Below are 20,207 nucleotides of genomic sequence, written 5' to 3' on the forward strand. Positions count from 1 at the left end.
CGGATAATTGTGACAGGTTCCTTATTAGACATACAATTTAAACTTAATTTGAGGATTATAATTTACGAATTATTTTATTTCAACGTGTATCGGTTGTTACTCGCATTAGGAGTCGTACAAGATACCATCACCCATCACGAAAACATTTAATTAGACGCGCACGCATTTCATGTTTGAAGTAGACGAACATGATGTCTCTTGGCCCGGACAATCAACGTATGGTGATTGTGCGTACATACTCTTGCATCTTCTATCCCATGTCCGAAGCGCGATCGCCATCGTTGTCGTTTATCGTCCGTTGAATTTATTTCGAAGAGATGCCGATGGATTATGTAAATCTACGGACGTATCGTTGCTTTCCATTGCCACTTTATTTCAATCAAAGCGCATTAAAGCTGTTACTTATAGGCTATAAGATATGTAAGTAGTAGTACACGTTTATTAAACCAAAAAGAGATTTCATTATTAAGAAGGAATCTGACCTGCGCGTGTAGATTTACTGGTAATTATCGTCGACGTTGCACCGATAACCGCGAGAAACAAATTACAATATAAATAACGAATTTCATTTTCGCGTTTGCTCGAGAATTATCGCGCCAAGATTATCGCGATATTATTCACACGCGAGTAGCCGAGTGTTCCTTTAATAATTTACCGATAATCCGCTCAATTATCGAGAAACGTATTTTTCTGTCTGAGCAAAAGAGCCTCATTTATCAGTTGTGTCGCTATCGTCTCAGAGCCTGCAGCGCATGCACGAAAACGTGTCTCGACCGCGAGACATTAACGTTCCGCTCATTTACATCGGGTGGTCGCTGTTAATTGGTATCGGATCTCAATTACGGCAGATTACGCGGCCCTTTTTCACCTGTTACCGCGAGCGAGAATGCTCGCAGCTCACGGCGATAAGGCATTTATGACTACCTCGCCGCCATCGTTACTTTCTCTCTCTCTCTCTTTTTCTCTTTCTCTTTCTTCTCCTTCCTTTTATTTTCAAGCCACTTTTTTGCTTCTGCTTCCTCCTTCTCAGATTCAATTTATCGGGTCTTAAGATACGCGCGGGAGTATCATTCTACCATGGTGGTGGATGCATACAAAAGACGTCGTCTTTTTCGCCTCCGCAAACGGTGGTTCGTCGGATTCCTCTTCTCGAAAGAAAGAATTACCGCACCATAACTCGTGCGATGTTAACAAAGAATTAGCATAGTGATCTCAGTGACCGGCCAGGCATGCACGAAACGTTTCGCCCCGAATTTCAAGCTCGCGCGTATATTATAACGTATAAAAAAAGTAAGATATAAAAATATTTTTCAGTTACAATTCTTAAAAATATGCATTTTTTTTTATACAGCACACATTTGTCAATATTTTCTGAATGTATGTATGCTAAATGTATTTTTCTAGACTTTTCAAAGTTGTGACCTCGGATTTGAATTGAAACAACCTATGCGCGTTCAATGTTCACTCGTCCATGCCGGTCGTTTGAGGTCGATCAAACCGTGACGTGATCGCTCGATCCTGTTCCGTCTCTTCCAAAGAATGATTGCGAGACGATCCAGTAATCGCACCTGCATATCAGTGGCGGAGCGCCTACGCAAATTCTTTCGCTTGGTGACGCGCAATCAGTCCGATGTACATCCTTGGAATTACAAGATGTGCTCTGGAGATAAGTGTTGAAGAATTGTGAGATTTCTTTCGTCGGAGATATCAGATAACTACAATATCCCGACGATTTATTAGCAGCTTACAGATGTTAGCGGTTCGTTTTAGAAATTTTCAAAATTAATAAATCGATAAAAAAATATTTAAAACTGTCCCGATTTTTTATTCGTTTTAGCGAATAAAATTAAAATGCAAATTTAAATGTTATTCAAAAGCTAAACTTCAACCGAACCGGCGAGAAGATCGCGAAGAAAGAAAAATTCCACCTGTGTCCCCGAGCCAATCTCGCGAGCGAATCAGATTTCGAAACGAGTTAGAGAGAGAATCAAGAGAGACAGGCATCCGCGGAGAGAGGACTTCGAGGAAGTGTACTTCGACCTTCCCGTGGTGCCGGTGGTGGTTATCACGCACCGGGCATCGCGTGCTGCAACTCTACCGTACGCCAGTTCCTCTCTTATCGGGGATCTACCACCACCTGCGAGAGATCGAGAGCGGTAATCGTCTCACGGTAGTTCCCCGGAGCGGTGTGTCCCGCTTCCACCATCGCGGTACCGTCGCTCTTTTCCGGACGGAGGAAACGGGACGCGCGGGACGGTACCGCGGACCGGTACCGCCTTTGGCGCAAGCACGCATAATGAGAGTGATATAATAACGACGCACACACCGGCGCGGCGCGGTACTCGGCGACACAATTCATTCCGACAAAAGGATACCGCTCTCGTGCCGCTCTCGTGGAAACGGAGGAGAATAGGAGGTCGAGGAACGGGTTGTGCGGCAGAGGCAGAGGCGCACCGCAGACACAGACGACGAAGAGGAGGCGTCTTCGTTGCTTCGGGAAGACGGAGTCGCGGCGGGGTCGGACGAAGCGGAGTGTGTCCGTCGCGCGCAGGAGGAACGATGTAACCAGTCGGGTTAATTAAGAGGATCCAACCTTGACGGACGTAGCCATTGTGCACGCGCTGCGTCCCGTCCCATCTCATCCCCCTTACACCTCTCTGCCGCCTCATTCTTCTCCTCCTCTCCTCTCTCGGCGCGTGATGCGTACCTAAACGCGTCCACATATGTACACGTCCGCGGGACACCGTCGTACTTCGTCCTTGTCGTGCACCATTTACGGAGGACATCTTACGGGTCTGCCTCGCCGTTGAAAAGCGGCCAGCGATTGGGTGCGATCCGCTGCACAATCCTTTCCCTTCCGCCATAAAAAATACATATATGTTGGAAATATGTTTGAAAAGAAAGCGAAGAAGAATGGAATTGCAGATGAACGTCTATCAGCGCGAAATCGATTAAACGACGCGCGTTCTTGCGTCTAAGCGAAGCACGCATTTAACTCATCATTAAATACCCTTAAAGAAAATGAAGATATTATATCGTGTAATCTAAACAATCGCTCAAGACGTATAAAGGGATGGATGGAATCCTGCGAAAGCTCGTTGTCCCTCATGTAACTTTCTGAAAACGATTTTCGCGCATCGAGATAATGTCGCCGTAAAACGCAGCTCGCTCTCGAACGTCGTTTACGCCGTGCCATTATCTTTTCACCGTCGTAGGATCGAATAAACCGCGCGTAGCTAATAGCGCATTACACGTCCCGCGTGCAAAAGGTGATTCAACGTGCGTACAGCGTGGAGATATAAAATCGAGGGGGTGTCTCGGTAACAATTAACAGACCCAGTCGACCACAAATCACCAGGCGGCGGAGCTCTAATCACAGTCGCGAGATGGTTCTTCTCTCTCTCTCTCTCTCTCTCTCTCGCGTTGTTTCTCGTTCACGCTGCTCTTTCACTCTCTTTCGCAGATACTAAACACGATTGAGCATTGTAGTATCGGGCCTCGAAGCCACGGCTGCAAGCTAAGGTGCGATGTAAAAGCGATCGAGACCGGGAAACTGCTCCCTTCCGACCCACTTTCGCAGTTCACGGCGCCGATCGCGTTTCTCGTCGTCGGCGCGCGCGACCGCACGGATGTAAATTTCAATTTTCAGATTACCTCGTAAATCGTTCAACCGTATACAAGGAAGTGCGCGCCGAATAGACGTACAAACGAGGCGAAAATGTCTATCTCGGCCATGAAGCGGATAATTGAGATAGCACGCTGCGCGTATTCTCACGCCTTGACACAAGTTAACGTCCGTTTGTGTCAAGCTTCTGATTTTATTGCATAACAAAATGGAGTTAAGAAACGATCTTTATGTAAATATCGTTATAGATAGTTCGATGAATAAAGTTCCAATCAAATGTGGAAATTATTCTCTCTCAAGTTCGAGCGAATTCAATTAGATAAATAACGATCGTGCATCATCCCAACGAGTTCAGTCGACAGCGGAACTCAGAAATGGAAATGCAGAATGAATTGGAAGAATAAATTTTCTTGATGCTCGATGGTCGAAACGAGATCCCGTCCTTTGGCGATTCTATTACAGCGTAACAAATTATATTAATTGAGCGCCGATTCTTAATAGACTACCGCTGTCAAGCGATTGGTATCATCCTATCTCGATGAAGGGTAAGCTTCGCGGGTAGACGACGACGGTGGAAACGGATGGCCGCGCACTTAATAACCGATAATTTATTAATACTGCGCGTTCAACATTAGCCCGGCGAGTAAATCAAGGCATCCTTGTTTTATGGCATGCATTCATTACCGGGCAGGTTGCACTCGCTCGTATATCTCTGAGAGTTCCGGGCCCCGACGGAGAGGGCAGCTGTGGTACGAAAAAGTGAAAAGGATAAACGAATCCAAGGGGGAAAAAGAGGGGCAAAGTGAGGATCTACGTCGTCCAGCGACTGTCCAGAGGCTCTTCTCCGCTATGTTTCAGGCCTCGCGCTATCGCGCAGTGCATACATTGTTAGCTCGGTTTACGAGGCACGTTTTAAGCCCTTTACGCTCGCGTTTACGTTTCTTACGCCTTTACGTTTACGATCGTTACGGATGCCCCTCGCGGCCTTCCTCGCGACAACTCCTCGACATCCTCCTTCGTCGAGACATCGGGGATCAACGAGCTTTACCCAGGGTTAAGGGCAGAATCCTCTTCCTCTCTTCTTCTCTCGTTTTACGCGAATCCCTCTTCGCTCTGCCTCTAAATCCTCGTTATCCCCGGGCGGACCACCTCGGAAATTTATCGTCCTGCGTCGACGACACTGCGGATTCCGACCGAGCTTGGGAGCCTAATGACCTCTCGCGAGATGTGGAGTACGTGGAGATTTCTCGTGGAGAGGGGGGAGGGGGATCGATCTCTCCTGCGTGTCTCCGGGAATATCGTCCTGTTTCCCGCGGTGTCGCGAAACCCACGGGATCCATCAATCATAAATGTTTAAAGGACGCGCTTAACCGTTTAATGGAGTTTCGCGGGACACCTGCTGCGCACGCGGCGGTCTTTCGCGGTCACGATTACGACGGATTTCGCGGAAAAGCACGCAACAAGAAAATACCCAGTCCGATCCGGGAAGGTGAAGTCGCTGCGTGAGAGAATTATGAGTTATTATCAGTAGTGGTGATACCAATCATTGCGCATACACACACACACACACACACACACACACACACACACACACATGCACACACGATAGACTATCGGAGAACAAGGTAGGTTAGAAGTTGAAACGGACATTAATAATTTTAATATGACACGAAGGACTGTAATAGACCGGGAATGATGACGCTCGCAAAGTGTAAGGAGCATCGTATGAATGACAGGTGGTTGCCACGGCCATCGCGCGTACGGCAGGGCGGTTTTATCGGTGGACGACGGTCGAGGAAGAGGAAACCTAATTGAGTGTCCTCGCCCTGGGTGTCCGATGTTGTCCGGCGTTGTCGCCGCTACCTGAGGGTGTGGGCGTCTTGATATGAGTTACGAGTCTGTCGTATTACACGTCGGAGACCACGGCGCGGCCACGGTGGTCCTACCCGTCCCGAGATTACAAACCATTTATACAGCAAGCGAGGCAACGATACAATACAGAAATATACCGGTGGCACCCGCTGCCACTTTACTTACTTTGTTATACGTCCGATCGGAGGATTATCGGGATTCGAGGCATGCGACGATGGATACCATACGTTGTCCGACATGGTGTCCTATTGTGATCGCGCGCCGTGAACGTCATTAGACTTTCTTGCTGGAGTAGTTTCTAATCCGCGGCTGAGATTAATTGCTAACATCAGAAACAGGATCAATCTAACTAATAATCGAGTCGAGTCGGTAACATGAATAGAAAAGACTCTTTTATTATATAAAAAAATTTTTATATTCATGAGATTTGATATCATGATTTTAATGTTAAAAATTTGAAAAATTTTCGTGGTACCTCGGACATAATTTTTTTATATTAATAATAATAATAATAAATTTATGCAAATTTCAATTTAGATATTGACGGGATAAACATCTGAGCGTTGTTGAAGAGAATAATTTATTGATCAGAATACGAAGAACGACGAGACTAAGCCGGTGGTCACACACCCACGACAGTGCGGACGTCGACGACTATTACGATGGTGATGGGGCAGGTATGATCGGTAAGAGACCGATATAATGAGCAGAACCAATATTAATCGGTGCGGCCACCACGTTGACCGATGAAGAAATTGGCGAACGAGCGGGGGAGAAGAGAATCGGGAGGGTAATTGCCATTACGATATCATCTAAATGCTTTCACGGCTATCCGTAATGAAGACGCACACCGACGGCGTGTTTGGAACACGTATGAGAACGAGAGAGAGCGGCTGTAATGTGAGCGTTCGCCCACATAAACGTATGCGCGAGCGATTCGCCGATACTTTCGCGCGCATACGTTTACGCACCGTCCCTCACCTCATGAATCCTCTCAGACACGGGCTTCTCCGCGCCCCAATGCCTAAGCTCTTCCCAGTGCTATCGACGAGATATGAAGCGTGTCTAATTACGCGATCGGTGTACGTCCAATCAAACTGCCTTCCTGTCGGCGACCGCCGTCGCCATTATCGCGATCGAACCGAGCGCGTCGGGAATTGTCTCACCCTTTTCCGCCGATGCTCGCCGCCGTGACTCCAAGGCGAATTTCACGGATCGCGTCGCTTGGTGCTTTGACCTCTGATTGATTGGCCGATCTTGTTTCGCGTTCCTCATGAGAAAACGCTACAATGCGTAACGTTAAAGAAGATCGAGAAAATTTGTATCCTTTACATTCGATAACGGAAAGTTACATTAATGTGAGATGATTTGTGTGAGAAATTTATTCCAAATTTGTTTGTGATTCATTAGGTAAATGAAAGGCTTGGATTTTGTCAACCGATTATATTATTCTCAAGAAAAAAAGATCGCTTATTGATAATACATATGAAATACATAATTAATATGAAATGTGAATAAGTTCTCTTCCGAAGTGGCCAGCATCTATAGTTCAATGATGTATTTCGAAAACGAACGTAAAAAGGCATCTGAAGTAAAAACCACGGGCAATAAAGTGGCAGCGGTACTTTCACGAGTTATATGACGACGCGGACAATCGACGGGCCTCGTAGAAATCGAGCCCGCCGTCGAGGGTCAACGATTTTAATAAGATCCCTGGAACGCAATTGCGATCTCTGTCCTCCGCTCCGTTCTTGCTGGAACACGAGCACGATTAACATTACCACTCGAATAACGATTAGGACCTCAACTCGATTGACGCCGAACGACGTTTCATTAAGCCAGTTTCAATAGACAGATACTGGTATTTCTTCTCTGACGTATCTGATCTCTGACAACGCAAGATCTCCGCAATCAAATTCGTTCTCCGATAAAATCATTGGATGGCGTTATATTTGAAGAATGATGCGCGATGTAACCATTGAAGTTCTTCAGGCAAAAATAATTGCTAATGCCATCTATTTTTCCTATTTAAACTTGATTTTAGAACGTTCATCAAAAATTCATGAAAGTTCATATAAAAATATATGACGAGACGTTCGATTATCGATAAAGAAATTAAATTAAATTTTATTATCATTACGCGCAAATATATGCACGCAATTATTCTTTATATAAAAAATGATTATTTTCTATAACTGATTTTTCAATGACAGGAAGAGTATCCACTATGCGTGCTAGCACGGGAAAGTAAACGTAACAGGGTGTAATTCAGCGTGATATCTTCACGCATGATAGCCATCGGTAATTGCCGTTTTTACACGCAATCAGAGCATGAATTTATTGGTCGCGTACAGGCGGTTCGATTAGTCCTACTGTCGATTCGCGTGGTAGAAGTGGCCGAACCGAACTTATTAGCCCGCGTTAGCTGGATGCCGCTAATTAAAGTCGTTGTAATGTCCGCGACGATCAATGACCAGGAATCCTGTACTAATTTGTCATCCGTGTGCAAGTCCGTAATTTCGCTCATAAAATTTTAAAGATTGCCGTAAAGTCCTGTTAATAATTTATGTATTTGCCCAGAAGGAGAACAAGGGGGAAGCGGATGAATGCAATGATATGTTAATGCGACTAATGAAATGCTTCGGGCGATAGAAAAATGTAAATTAATATACTCGTTTGGTAAGAGAGATTATTTTTCTAAAGACGGCTGTGTATTATACTTTCTCGAGGAGTGTGGAATATTTTCTGTTATACGTATTATATATCGTGTTTTATAAAAAATTATATCATTCTTTGAGAGGACGTGAAATTTAAAAATGTGTTTATTTATTTTTTATATAATTTATATTTATGTATTTTTATATTTTATTTTACTGAATTTGTATTTAATAAAAATTTTTTTAATTTGCGATTTATCTCTCTTTATATTTTACTAATGTACTTATATATGAAATACTGAAGATAACATTTAGTCGACGCAATAAAACATTTTAAATTAAAATATTTTAAATATTAAAACACGTCATAAATCTACCGAGTACAAGAAAATGTTCTTATTAGACCATACAAGTCTAAATGTTCAATTCTGTACAAGCAAGCAGAGCATCTTGATCTCTCGCGAGAATTAATTTCGCTCGACGGCGAGTGCAGGCCGGACCCCATTTTGGGCTTACAATGTCGCCAGATGAGACTGCGGATTACGTCCGATGGTTTGACCACCCGTCTTCCTTACACATTATCTTCATTGCATCTTGTTTCACTCTAAAGCAAAGAGGCTAACAGCAACCTCAATCATAATACCTTAAAGCTGGCCATTAAAGACTCACAGTTTTTTTTTTTTTTTTTTACCACGCTACCAGTCGATATTTGTCCAAGTTTAATCGCGCGACCGGATATTAAAGATTCTATTAAACGCGAACGAGACACTTGGTGTTTTCGGAATCTTGTTCGCCTCTTCTGATCGGTTAAACTGAACGAATTCAACACCGATCGCCGGCTTCGATCCTTATCGGCCACCCAAGTCGTCAGGACTGGATGCCGCCATAAAAGACGAGTATGTCCCTTGACAAGTTCGTTCTCGCGACATGCACGGTGCTACGTCGAGCACGACAATTTTCACGGCGTGCATCGAGTCCGTAATGAGAACCCGTTAATCAGAGGAAGACGGTAGATACAGACGCAGCCATGATGAGATGGCAACGTAGTCGGAATAGGCAAAGAGGCGGACACGATGACACCTGACACGCTCCTTACAAAGAGATCATTCACGTTGATGTGTTCGCTACTAATTATTAGGTTTCACGTAATGAGGTACTTTCAGAAGATACCGACACAGATGCGGAGAAGCTTTGATCCGCTCAGCAGACGCCGAAAACTCTTCTCATAAGAGCGAATATTTATAACAACACTGATATTTCGTAATGATTGACTTCATAATTGTCAGTGTTATCTTGACATATCATTTACTATAATGTTGCATTAAAGATTATCATACAAATTATAAAAATAAATAATTATATACTTTTAAATTTGTATATATATTTTAATAGAACTTTAAACGTTTCAAAATATTGTAAAGAAAAGAGTTATATTAAATAAATTAAAAGATTATACATTAAAATGACTTATCGATAAGATTTAAATATCTTTCAAGTATATTACCTTTCTAATGTTGAAAGGGGATAACGTATCCGTTTTTTTTTTCTTTCTTTACATCACAGGAGGACAAGACGCATCGTGCCAACGTCAAAAAATAAACGCCCAGTTAATTTTGCCGACATAATCCGCCGCGTCATCGTGCAACATTGTGGGCACGGAAATCCGTCTCAGCTTACGGATCAATTAACTTAACGACCGGCGGGCAAGTTGGCGGCGAGTTAACGCGGGGTTTCGCGTTAACATGCCGCTTAGGGCGCCCTCAGAAACCTACGTCGACCGCGCATAAAGGAGCATAAACACGGCCCTGTCGACGTCGCGGGTTTATTAACGCCGACAATTATACCGCCGGGGGCTAGGCGTGATTTACAAGGGGAACTCGTGAAACCTTGCAACCTACGGCCCAGCCCTTTACCACGCACGCCATGTATACATCTTTGCTTCCATTCGCAAAATATAGAAAAAAAGGAGCTTCCTGGAAATTTTTCAAAGGGACAGAGGGGAACGTCGCTGTGGCGACGCGGTTTAAATTTCGGCAGTTTCAACTTGGACATTCTCACGCGACATATAAATATGTAACCGGTCTGACGTAGTGCATTATGATTATCGTCGCAAGTATATAATATGTCTACTACTTTTATCGACTGCTATGTTACGCTATATTAAAGATAATGTTGCATTTATTTTATGAGTGATTGTCTCATTTGTCACTTATTATTTTACATAAATTCCAACCGATGTAGGAAAACAGGGAAATTTAAATGGCATTTTATGATGCATATTTTTAAGACAATTTTAAGACAAGATAAAGTAGACAGATATGTCGCGACGTGAGGATGTTATATCGAACATACTATCTTAACGTTAAATATTCTTAATTGTTGCTTTATATATCGTTTCGTAGTACACAAAGTAGCCTAAGACATATTAATTTTATAAATGAGACTTTTTTCCTACAGAGTGATAGAATTTTAAATAATAGATGCGGGTGTAATCAAAGAATAAATGCGTATGAAATCTGTAGCAAATTCTACATGTCATAGGTGCCACAAGAGCACACGACTACCTTTCATTCCAAGAAGAGAGCCGAGCAGACTTGAACTCTGGAAATACGGGGTCCTCTACCCCGGGCCCAGGATTCCCCTAATTTGTTTGAGTGAAACAATATCGAGTTACGACCGATGGTATCACTCGGACACGCACGTGCTACGGCGCACGGAAGGTTCATCGCGGCTCTCTGACGAGCTACCGTGCCGAGCTATCTTCTCGAATCTCACCACGCCGAGAAGAAGAAGAAGAAGAAGAAGAAGAAGAAGAAAAGAACGCAGCGGCCGTTGCGAAGACGACTCCCTTCCATGCGTGCTTCAAGCAGGTTCCAAACGATGCGCGTATACGAATTTACGTTGCGCCGCGACTTTCAACGAGATGTTGATCTTCCGTTCTGATCCCGCGAGAGAGGAGGCAGCGATAAAAAGAACTCGGCGAAAAAAAGAATCGCCTGAATCTGCCCGAACATTTTGTTCGAATTTGTATTCAGGACTCAGTGGAATGCACCTGACTATCGCATTGTGTGAATGCCTACGAATATCCGAAAGAGATATTCTTAAAATGTAATTCTAAATACTTTCATCTTAAAACTTATTATCTTTGTCACGTTACATTTCTATTAATTATACCTGATAATTTTCTGAATATAACAACGTTATGTATTTGTATAAATATTCTTCTTAACGCTTTGCAGTAAAAGAAATCTTTCTAACGAAGTTAGAGAAAAAAATGTTGTAAAATCAATTCTATGAAAACAAGCGTGAAAATTGCTTTAGTACAATATAACGTCGATTTTAAAAAGACGCGTCCTCCTAATATTCCTTCGCTCACATGAGAGAAGCCTTTGACAAGCCGACGCGCCACCCAACGCGCGAAATTAGGATCGTATCGAGCAAAAAGGAACTGCGGTCCTGCGGCCGGCAAGATGTTGCTGCTTAAAATTCCAGCCGGGAACCGCGCGATGCAGCATCAATGATGAATTCACCTTCCTCTCTCGGTCCCCGTCATCGTTCTCTCGATACTCCTTTAAAGAGATGAGCACCAGGTAAGCGCAGCTTCGGGAGAGATCTCTGATAGGGAGACACGAAGAACTGTCCATACGACGTTCGCGAAAGTCACTCAATGAAACGTCAAAACAGCAAGGCACTACCTTTCTTTCGCTCACCTCTGCCCCTTTTTTTCCTACCTCGTCACGAAGACGCGTGCAGGCGAGCGCGTGCGGACCAATCGTATTTATTAAGGCGAGGTGTCACGGAATCGTTACCGCTGTCCGCCTTATAAGCGTACTCACAGCACGGAGGTGTCAGCCACGTCGATCGAGAACATTGGCCGCGAGACGCCGTGTCCCCTCGCTGTGTATCCTAACGAGACAAAATGACACGGATGCGTTTCTCCTCGGGCATCTCCCCGTGCGGTTTCGCAGTCGCGGCCGATCCGTGGACGATCTGTCCTTTCAGCCCGATAAATCGGATTCGACGCGCGGCTTCATTTCTCGGTACCTTGCGATTTCACGTGGCATTAATCCTATTTATCCTATTTTGACTTCTCCGTCTCTCTTTTTTTTTTTACCCCAAGTGCAATCAAATTTGACTAATATTATGCTATAACTTAAATATTAACGTAAACATTCGCCGCGCAAATTAATCGATCATTTCGCCGGCGATCGTGCGACGAATCGTGAAAGTAACATCGAGGAATCTCTGCAGAAGGGACTTGCGTGAATCTTGGATCGCATCATGTGACGAAACGTGCATTTTCGTACAGCGATGTTTGCGGTGTAACAAAGTCGATCGTATAGATTTATGCAGTCGTTAGAAGCTTAATGACCCATTACCGCTTGTCACGCACTTCCCCGATGCACGTATCTCGCGGTATAGTTATTTCAACATATTTTGCTTTTGTAATCCGAGGCATTTCCTTTCGGTCGCGGTACTTTCGCTCGGCTAAAAAGTTCGCGCAGATTATACCTAATAGTGCACTAACGGCGAGGTGGATCCGACAAGCGCAGCGTTTAGCATAGATTTATATCGAGAGAGAGAGAGAGAGAAACGGAGTGTAAAAAAATGCCCGTTATGCGAGTGAGTTTTTACCGTGAGGCGTAACTATTAAATCACTTTTATCGACATAACTTGATTTACTAGACATTAAATTCACATTCAGTCAATTGCCACTTTTGATTGGGTACTAAAACTCGAGCGGTATATCATACATTAATCTTTAACTGCTATCCACAGTACGACTCGTTAAAAGTACGTATATTACGTTTGAAGAAAGTGCTTTAACATGTCGCATAATTTCATCATGATTTGCAAGAGAGAAATATTGAAAAGATTCGATTTATCCAGTTATTGGCAACGGGTGAATAATATTCGCGTTCAAGGAGGCTCAAATGAGCATACGTATGATCATTTCTCAACTGTAGAATGGATATATAAAGAGTGCTCTAAAAACACGTAAAGAAGAGAAGAACAACGAAATCTTATCACATGTGTTTGCGTTATCGTAAAAACGAATGAACGGCCAACCTGTTCTCGTATTAACAAGCCGGCGCGGATCGCGCTTTATCTCGCGGACGAAGTGTTTTATCCCCCGAATCCGAAACGTGAGAGGAATTCGAGGCTGAAATCGGCCGCGTCGGAGCCCGCGGGACGGACAAAGGGGATCGTGATTCCCGCGTCCGTTAGTTCCCGTATCCTGTCTCTGCGAAAGAAGCGAGATCGCGGGAGGAGGAAAAGATGAAGGAGAGAATAGGAAGAGGAGAGAGGAGGAGGAGGAGAAGAAAAAGGAGAAAGAGGAGGAAGGCGAGAAGAAAATAGAGGCTGAAACGAGATGGAGAAACGACTCGCAGGGCGGAAAGGAGCGAGTAGAGTCGCTCTGAATGGCCTCTCTCCTCTCGGGCAGCCGGATGCGTCTCGGACGGACGTTTCATTTGGCGTAATCCAGTTTATGAAACCCTGGATGCATGCACGCACGGTGCGTATGTATATATACGAGTCTTCTATTTCGCCGGTACGGCGCGAATGGACAGGAAACGGTCGGGTCTGAATGCTCCTGGAATTGGATTAAGAGCATTCTGTATAGTCGCGGCGGCTCCGTGACGCCGTCGGCTTCGTCATGGTTTCGCCAATGCTGCGCAACGCGCGCGATACTTACTTCTCCATTTACGTCACGCCCGATTTCCCTGTCGTGGAAAGTCGGAGATTATCCCGCAGGATACGAGGGATCAGTTAAAAGTTGCCCGGCTTAAGTGACGGATTCATCGCAAACACTGCGAAATCCGAGCATCCGGTTGGATTTTTCTCAAGAATGATACAGATGTGTCACAGCCTCTGTACACTCACTCCCACAATTTCTCAAAGATTTAAGAAAACTATCTGATTTTATAGTTAGATTTTATAGTTAGATTTTCGATAGTTAACATATTCGTTGTTAAGATACGTATTATTTAAAATTATATTATGTACGCGTCATGCGTATATGATTAATTAAATGTCTACGGTCATGATTTTATAATTAATTTCATAAATAATTATAACAAGATTTTTCGCAACGTGCCAATATGTAAACGACACACGCCGGATTTTCACAATGTTAGATATTGCCTAAGATTTATATCTTTACGCGTACGCATATGAAATGAACGCATATGAAGTGATCTATGATTCCACCTACCCGTTCCACCGGTTTCCAATTTAGATTGCTACGTTCTTTCACCTTTTCGCACCTCTAATATATATAACGAGATACATTACAGAATTCTGCTTAATCGATTAGACATCGCGAACAGTCGCTAGGATATTACTTAAATGACACGCGCGTTGGTGAAAATAGACATGACAAACGTTATCAACAATTTATTGGAAGCAAAACGTGTCCTTGTGCTTGAGGGCATTAATTGCGCAATCAGCGAATCTATTATTGCTTAATTCAGAGATATTTTACAATCATAAAGAAACATTATTATTACAAGGCAATCGTGTTATTCTAATTTGCAGAATGATATCTTTATCAAAAGTGATAATATCTTTATCAAAAGTGATAATATCTTTATCAACAGTATCCACAAATACAAATTGTTGTTTATCGTGCACCATTTTCCACTTCACTCGCTCTTTCTGGACGAGAATATTGTACGTCAACCGATTCCTTTCCGAGCATTCGCTCGTCATGATGAGGCGATTGCCCCGTCTAATTGCGCGATTAGTCTGAATTTGGGCGGAACCAGAAGTATTTCTGCCTGCGGTCGTAACGTACGCTACACCTCGAGAAATGAGAGGAAAAAAGCGCGGAAGCGGGACGCAGAAAAGAGAGAAAGAAAGAGAAGGAGAGACGAGAACTGCTAATTAGGCGCCGCGCGCGAATAGCGTGTCGATGTATATATCGGACGCCGTGATTATGGCTAAGCGAAGCCTCGTACCTCGGAAGCGAGAACGAGAGGGGACGGAGAGAAGACAAAAGGGAGAGAGGGAATACGTGTGCGGCTCATACGTGGGCTTCATTAACGGGCCGTGTTAATTAGCCGCAGATAACCGATCGGCCGTGGAGAGTGCGGCAACCCTGCCGATGCCCTACGTCCCTGAAGCCGCGAACGGTGGCTACCGGGAAAAACCCTGATTTTCATCGGGACCTCGTGGCTGTACTCTGACAAAAATGGGATCTGCAACAACATTCGATCATTAACTGTTACTAATTAGCGCTATGATGTAATGGCGTTCCTCCCACTTACATGGGGAAACGAATCCTCTTTTCCTTATCAATAAATCGAGAATCGTGCGATTCCTTGTAAAACGTTTATTGCAATAAGGAAATACATAGAGAAAGATATATTGAAAGAGAGAGAGAGAGAGAGAAATTTTTAATGGGAATATTCCATAAATTTAATAGAAAATAATAAATAAATATTATTCATTATTAAACTTTACCAAATTGATGATTTGTGAATTAATTTCGAATTATCACGATATATAAAATGTAATAAATATTGCTGCGACAACGCGTGAAAGAGGAAGGTATAATCTACCGTGCGTGTCACATAGCGTAGTTTACCAGTTAACGTTCATTAATCGCGGCACGCGATGGAATTAGGAGAACGGTACATCGAGGCGCGGTGGTAAAAAGCAGCTTTGGGATAAAGTGCACGTGGAATATATGGAACGGGACATTTAACAACACGTGGTGGGACACGCCTACCGACAAGGTTGGTCAACCACCGGCGCAATTAACATTAGCCGATCGAGCGAACGAGCTGCACGTTAATTAACGAAACGTTCCCCGGCACGACGACTGGAAGCCGGCCTGCCGGCCCTGGTGGTAGCGCGAGAGGACGGCGGTATGCCTTTCGTCTCGTCTCTCCTAGCGCAAACTATCCCTCCGCTAGCGCCGTTTCGCAGTTTTCTACCTTTCCGTCTCGAAGCGTCAGGTACGCGACAGCGTACGACGACAGCGCATCGGCCGCTCTGTGCCTCGCAGATCGACGGGAATCCTTTGCGCGATGTTCCTGCGTGCCGCATTTGTTTACTAGAACTGAGAATTCCTTAGCTTCCTCTCGATACTTTTTCTCTTTTCGCGAAGTTATTTGAATACGGCCGATGTTGCTGTGCACAAAGAGTGTACGCCTTCGGCGAAGCCTCTCGCTTGGAAGCTGCGAAGTTACGGGAATACGTAATTGGTACCCGAAGAATTCGTCGAAGAACTGTAGGAATGTAGTCTAACTTTTAGCGTTGGTTGCTTGTTAGCGAGGACACAGGACGGAATTTTTTTTGTTTTTTTAATAAGCATTACTTGAAATATTTATGGAATATTTTCTCTATAATCACCGCACGTTCTATCTTCTATCTACGAATACACGTTGCTCACTACAGGTGTGTATGATTTATAATAATGATAATCAATTCTTTAAAAGCTAGAACGCACGTAGAGTATTCTTATACAATTTTTAAAGTATAATCAAAATAAAACGTATTAAACGTATTCGTAACGAGAGAGAAAGAGAGAGACAATGGACCGTTCTCTCAATGCGCTAATAAATTCTAAAGTCCAGTACTCGATGAGTTAAATTTCTGGACGTGCACCTACATCTCGTCTTAGAGATCCCGGGAGAAGTGGGCCCACCCGGGATCGTTTCTTCAATGGAATGGTGGGCGATCCACCGTGAATGGAGGTCATTTACTCGCATTCAACGTTCTCCGCATGCACCGTGGACCTGCCATTGTGCGCAGGAGGACGAAGACTGTACCAGGCCGGAGTCCATGATCCGACAAAGACTCGGACACGTCCGACATGACACTACCGGAGGTGACGTCTATCTTCGCTGTCTCCCTCCTTCATTCTCCGCGCGATCGTTCTGAAAGGATACCTGACGTCTTGTCCTCGGATGCTCCTTGAAGAAGTCACCGCGCAACAACTTCTATCTCGTGGTTTTATTATAGTTCGTTTATGCGGCAGTTTTGGTCACTTCCAAAACGACTATATTACGTTTCCAGCTGAATGAGAAGGAATTAAGACTCAAGCTGGAGTGGACAGACTGACGGCTAGGTCAAAGACCTTCGTGTGAGAGAAGCAAAAATTTTTTTTCTAAATGTAATAAACAACAAGTATAAATTTATAATTATTTTAATAATATGTGTATATATGTTATTTGTCATTTCCTCAGCGTTTGCGTTTTCTTTATTTTTTCTGATACAATTTTAAATTTAGTTTTCTCGTCAATCTTCTCAATGATTCGTTCATAGATCATCACGGATGCGACTAACACATGGCGCGTGTCTGCAACCATATATAGATCCTCAAAGACAGTTGAACGAGCGGCACGTCACCTTGCAGGTAATATATCGATGCGCGTGTCTGGAAAGCGATAGAGGGTGTAACCATCCTCTAGAGATGGGACTGACCACCATCGGTTATTGGTCCCATGGGCCAATAACGAGGGCGGATGCTAGTCGTTTAGTTATATTTTGCCGACGACTTGTCCCACCTGCTGTTGCGGGGGTTCCTTCCAATTTTTCCATAATAACGGAAAACCACCAGCCAATTCTTAATGACCATTTAATGCTGGGTTCCGTACCTCCAACGTCTTTGTTTTCAAGAGGATTCTAGACCTCATTCGTTTAAAAAAAAATTGATGTGTCTTTCAAATAGACTCCCTTGTCGCAACGTAATTAATACATAGTATTTTCTTTATTTTTCTAAACACGATATTTAATCAATAATGTTCGATAACATAATGAAAAATTATATGTTGTTATTGTATAAATAATGACTACGATTTGAATGTCATCGAATTATTCATTAGACCTTTGAATCTGAGAAAAAAATCACAAGACTGTTTCTAAATGTCTTCGCGAAGGCTATCACCTCGATATTTCTACGATTCTCGGTATCTCAATTCTGTTACTTTAAAACGTTACATTTGTAATAGCCGTGCGATGTCGCGGGAACGGTGAATATCGTGGACGATGTCGCGTAGCCGTGCGTCGACCACACACGTCGCTCCCAACGCAGGTTCTCTCGACGAAGGATTTGCCATGAAACGAGCGAGATTGTAAGCGCGAGATTCACAATGAAACGTGCATGAGGAGTCTCGGGGATTTACGGCCTTTTCTTCGAGCGACTCTCCTATGCGCTTGTCTTGGCCACGCACAATAGCACGTGTTGCGCGACCGCCGGTGCTTACCACTTGTTCCTTCATTGTAGACGCGGTACGGGGAACCAATGTCTCTGCAGCTCGCTTTTGATTACGCGATATGAGCCAGCTCTTAAACATTGTTGCGCGCGCGTCCGGCATCGCCGGCTACTTCGTAGGCATCGCATCCATTCAAGCACCATGACTCTCACGCGACACCGTTCCGTTTCATGCCGGACCACGGTGTGAGATACAGTTTAAGAGCCACTATGACCTATTGTGACTTCATCGTAAAAACATCGTCTTTATTGTTTCTAGCGCGCGGTGTTTCTCGCGAACGCATGTACGTCGACGCCTGTACGCGATACGAGTCTGGCGATCATTATAGCACCATTTTGTTGTATAGCAATTATAAAATAAAATTGGATATAATTATAAATTATAATTCGATATAACATGTCTAATGTCTAACATTTTGATTAACGCGAGATAACATTATTAAACAGGAATTTTCCTCATGTAATATTGCTTATAGATAAGCAATTCTCGTCTAATGATTTTTATTTATCATAATTCAGACTTTAAAATATGTAAATTATAAAAAAATGTTTTGAAAATTGACTCATTAAATTAACATCGATAACGGTTTTACGTTTTCTGTTTGGCATATTAGTAACATAAATTCGATCGAGGCGATATCTTATCCTTCCAGAAGATATCCTTCCTCGTTCTCCACTTAACTCGAGTCCGTATCTACCGCCATTTAATCTTTGCATCCCCTGAAGAAGAGAGGAAGATCGAAAGAGGGTGCCGAAGAGAGCCATATGGTATCTTCGGACGCGTGGCATAAAGAGGAAAGTCGGCATCGTTTTTAACGCCATGTGGCAATTCGAAGACGACGGGTATACGAAGACCCCAGACTCATTTGTAATCACAACTGTCAGATCTTTATAGAAGATCGTTGGTGGTAGTAAGCATTTTCCATTTGATTTTCACCGACCAGACGACACAGTAATCGAGTCGCTGCTTCAGGTGTGTGTGTCAGCTGTCTGTGCTGCAGCGTGATATCACCATGACTTTGCACATTTATGCAATTCTTCGCTTACAAGGCTTTCGTCGATTTCTTCCGGTTTCTTGCATCATCCGGATGCGTCGTCCGTATGCTATTGATTCGAGAATGGCGGAAGAGATTGGGTTTCGAGAGATTCGATTTCAAGAGGCTAGATATAAGACAACTAAGATGGTTTCTCGAGTAGCATTATGCGTTAATAGCTTCTACGATCTAAAAGCTGTACAGATTATTTATTATAATAATTTGAACTTAATTGTTATGCACATCACGATGTTCAGTCATTTATGGAATCTTGACAAAACGTGCCAAAATGAAGGGATTTCAAAAGCTTCTAAAGTATCTTCTCTCTCTACGTGAAATTACATTTCTCTTTTATGAATACGCTTTTTCCTAAGTGTCTGTCATTTCTACAAATTTATGAATATTTTGTAAAAAAAAAAAAACCCAAGCAGAGAAGTTCGGGCATGACCTCTCACAAACGACGGAAAGTGAACGATGGTAGAGTGTAAAGCTATTTTCGCGCGTAAAGACCGTTAACTCTGATCGCACCGCTCGAGGGCACGGCACTTAGAATAATTTCTACGGTTCTGTGCCAGAAACTGATGATTCCGCCTTCTCGCCCTTCCTACCGTTAACTCGGCGAATTTCGTCTCGATCGAAGTGAATGGCACGGATCCACTTAAGTAATTTCCCAGAATGACTGCCTTGCGAATCCTCACTCAGTTTGGGATATTAATGTACGGTTTTACCAATTTTGCAAATAACTTCAATCCGAGACGCAATCCCAATAACGTAATTATTTCCTGTTGACCGAT

This window comes from Pogonomyrmex barbatus, unplaced genomic scaffold, assembly GCF_055798465.1.
Source record: "Pogonomyrmex barbatus isolate J1 unplaced genomic scaffold, ASM5579846v1 scaffold6, whole genome shotgun sequence".
In the NCBI taxonomy this organism is placed as follows: domain Eukaryota; kingdom Metazoa; phylum Arthropoda; class Insecta; order Hymenoptera; family Formicidae; genus Pogonomyrmex; species Pogonomyrmex barbatus.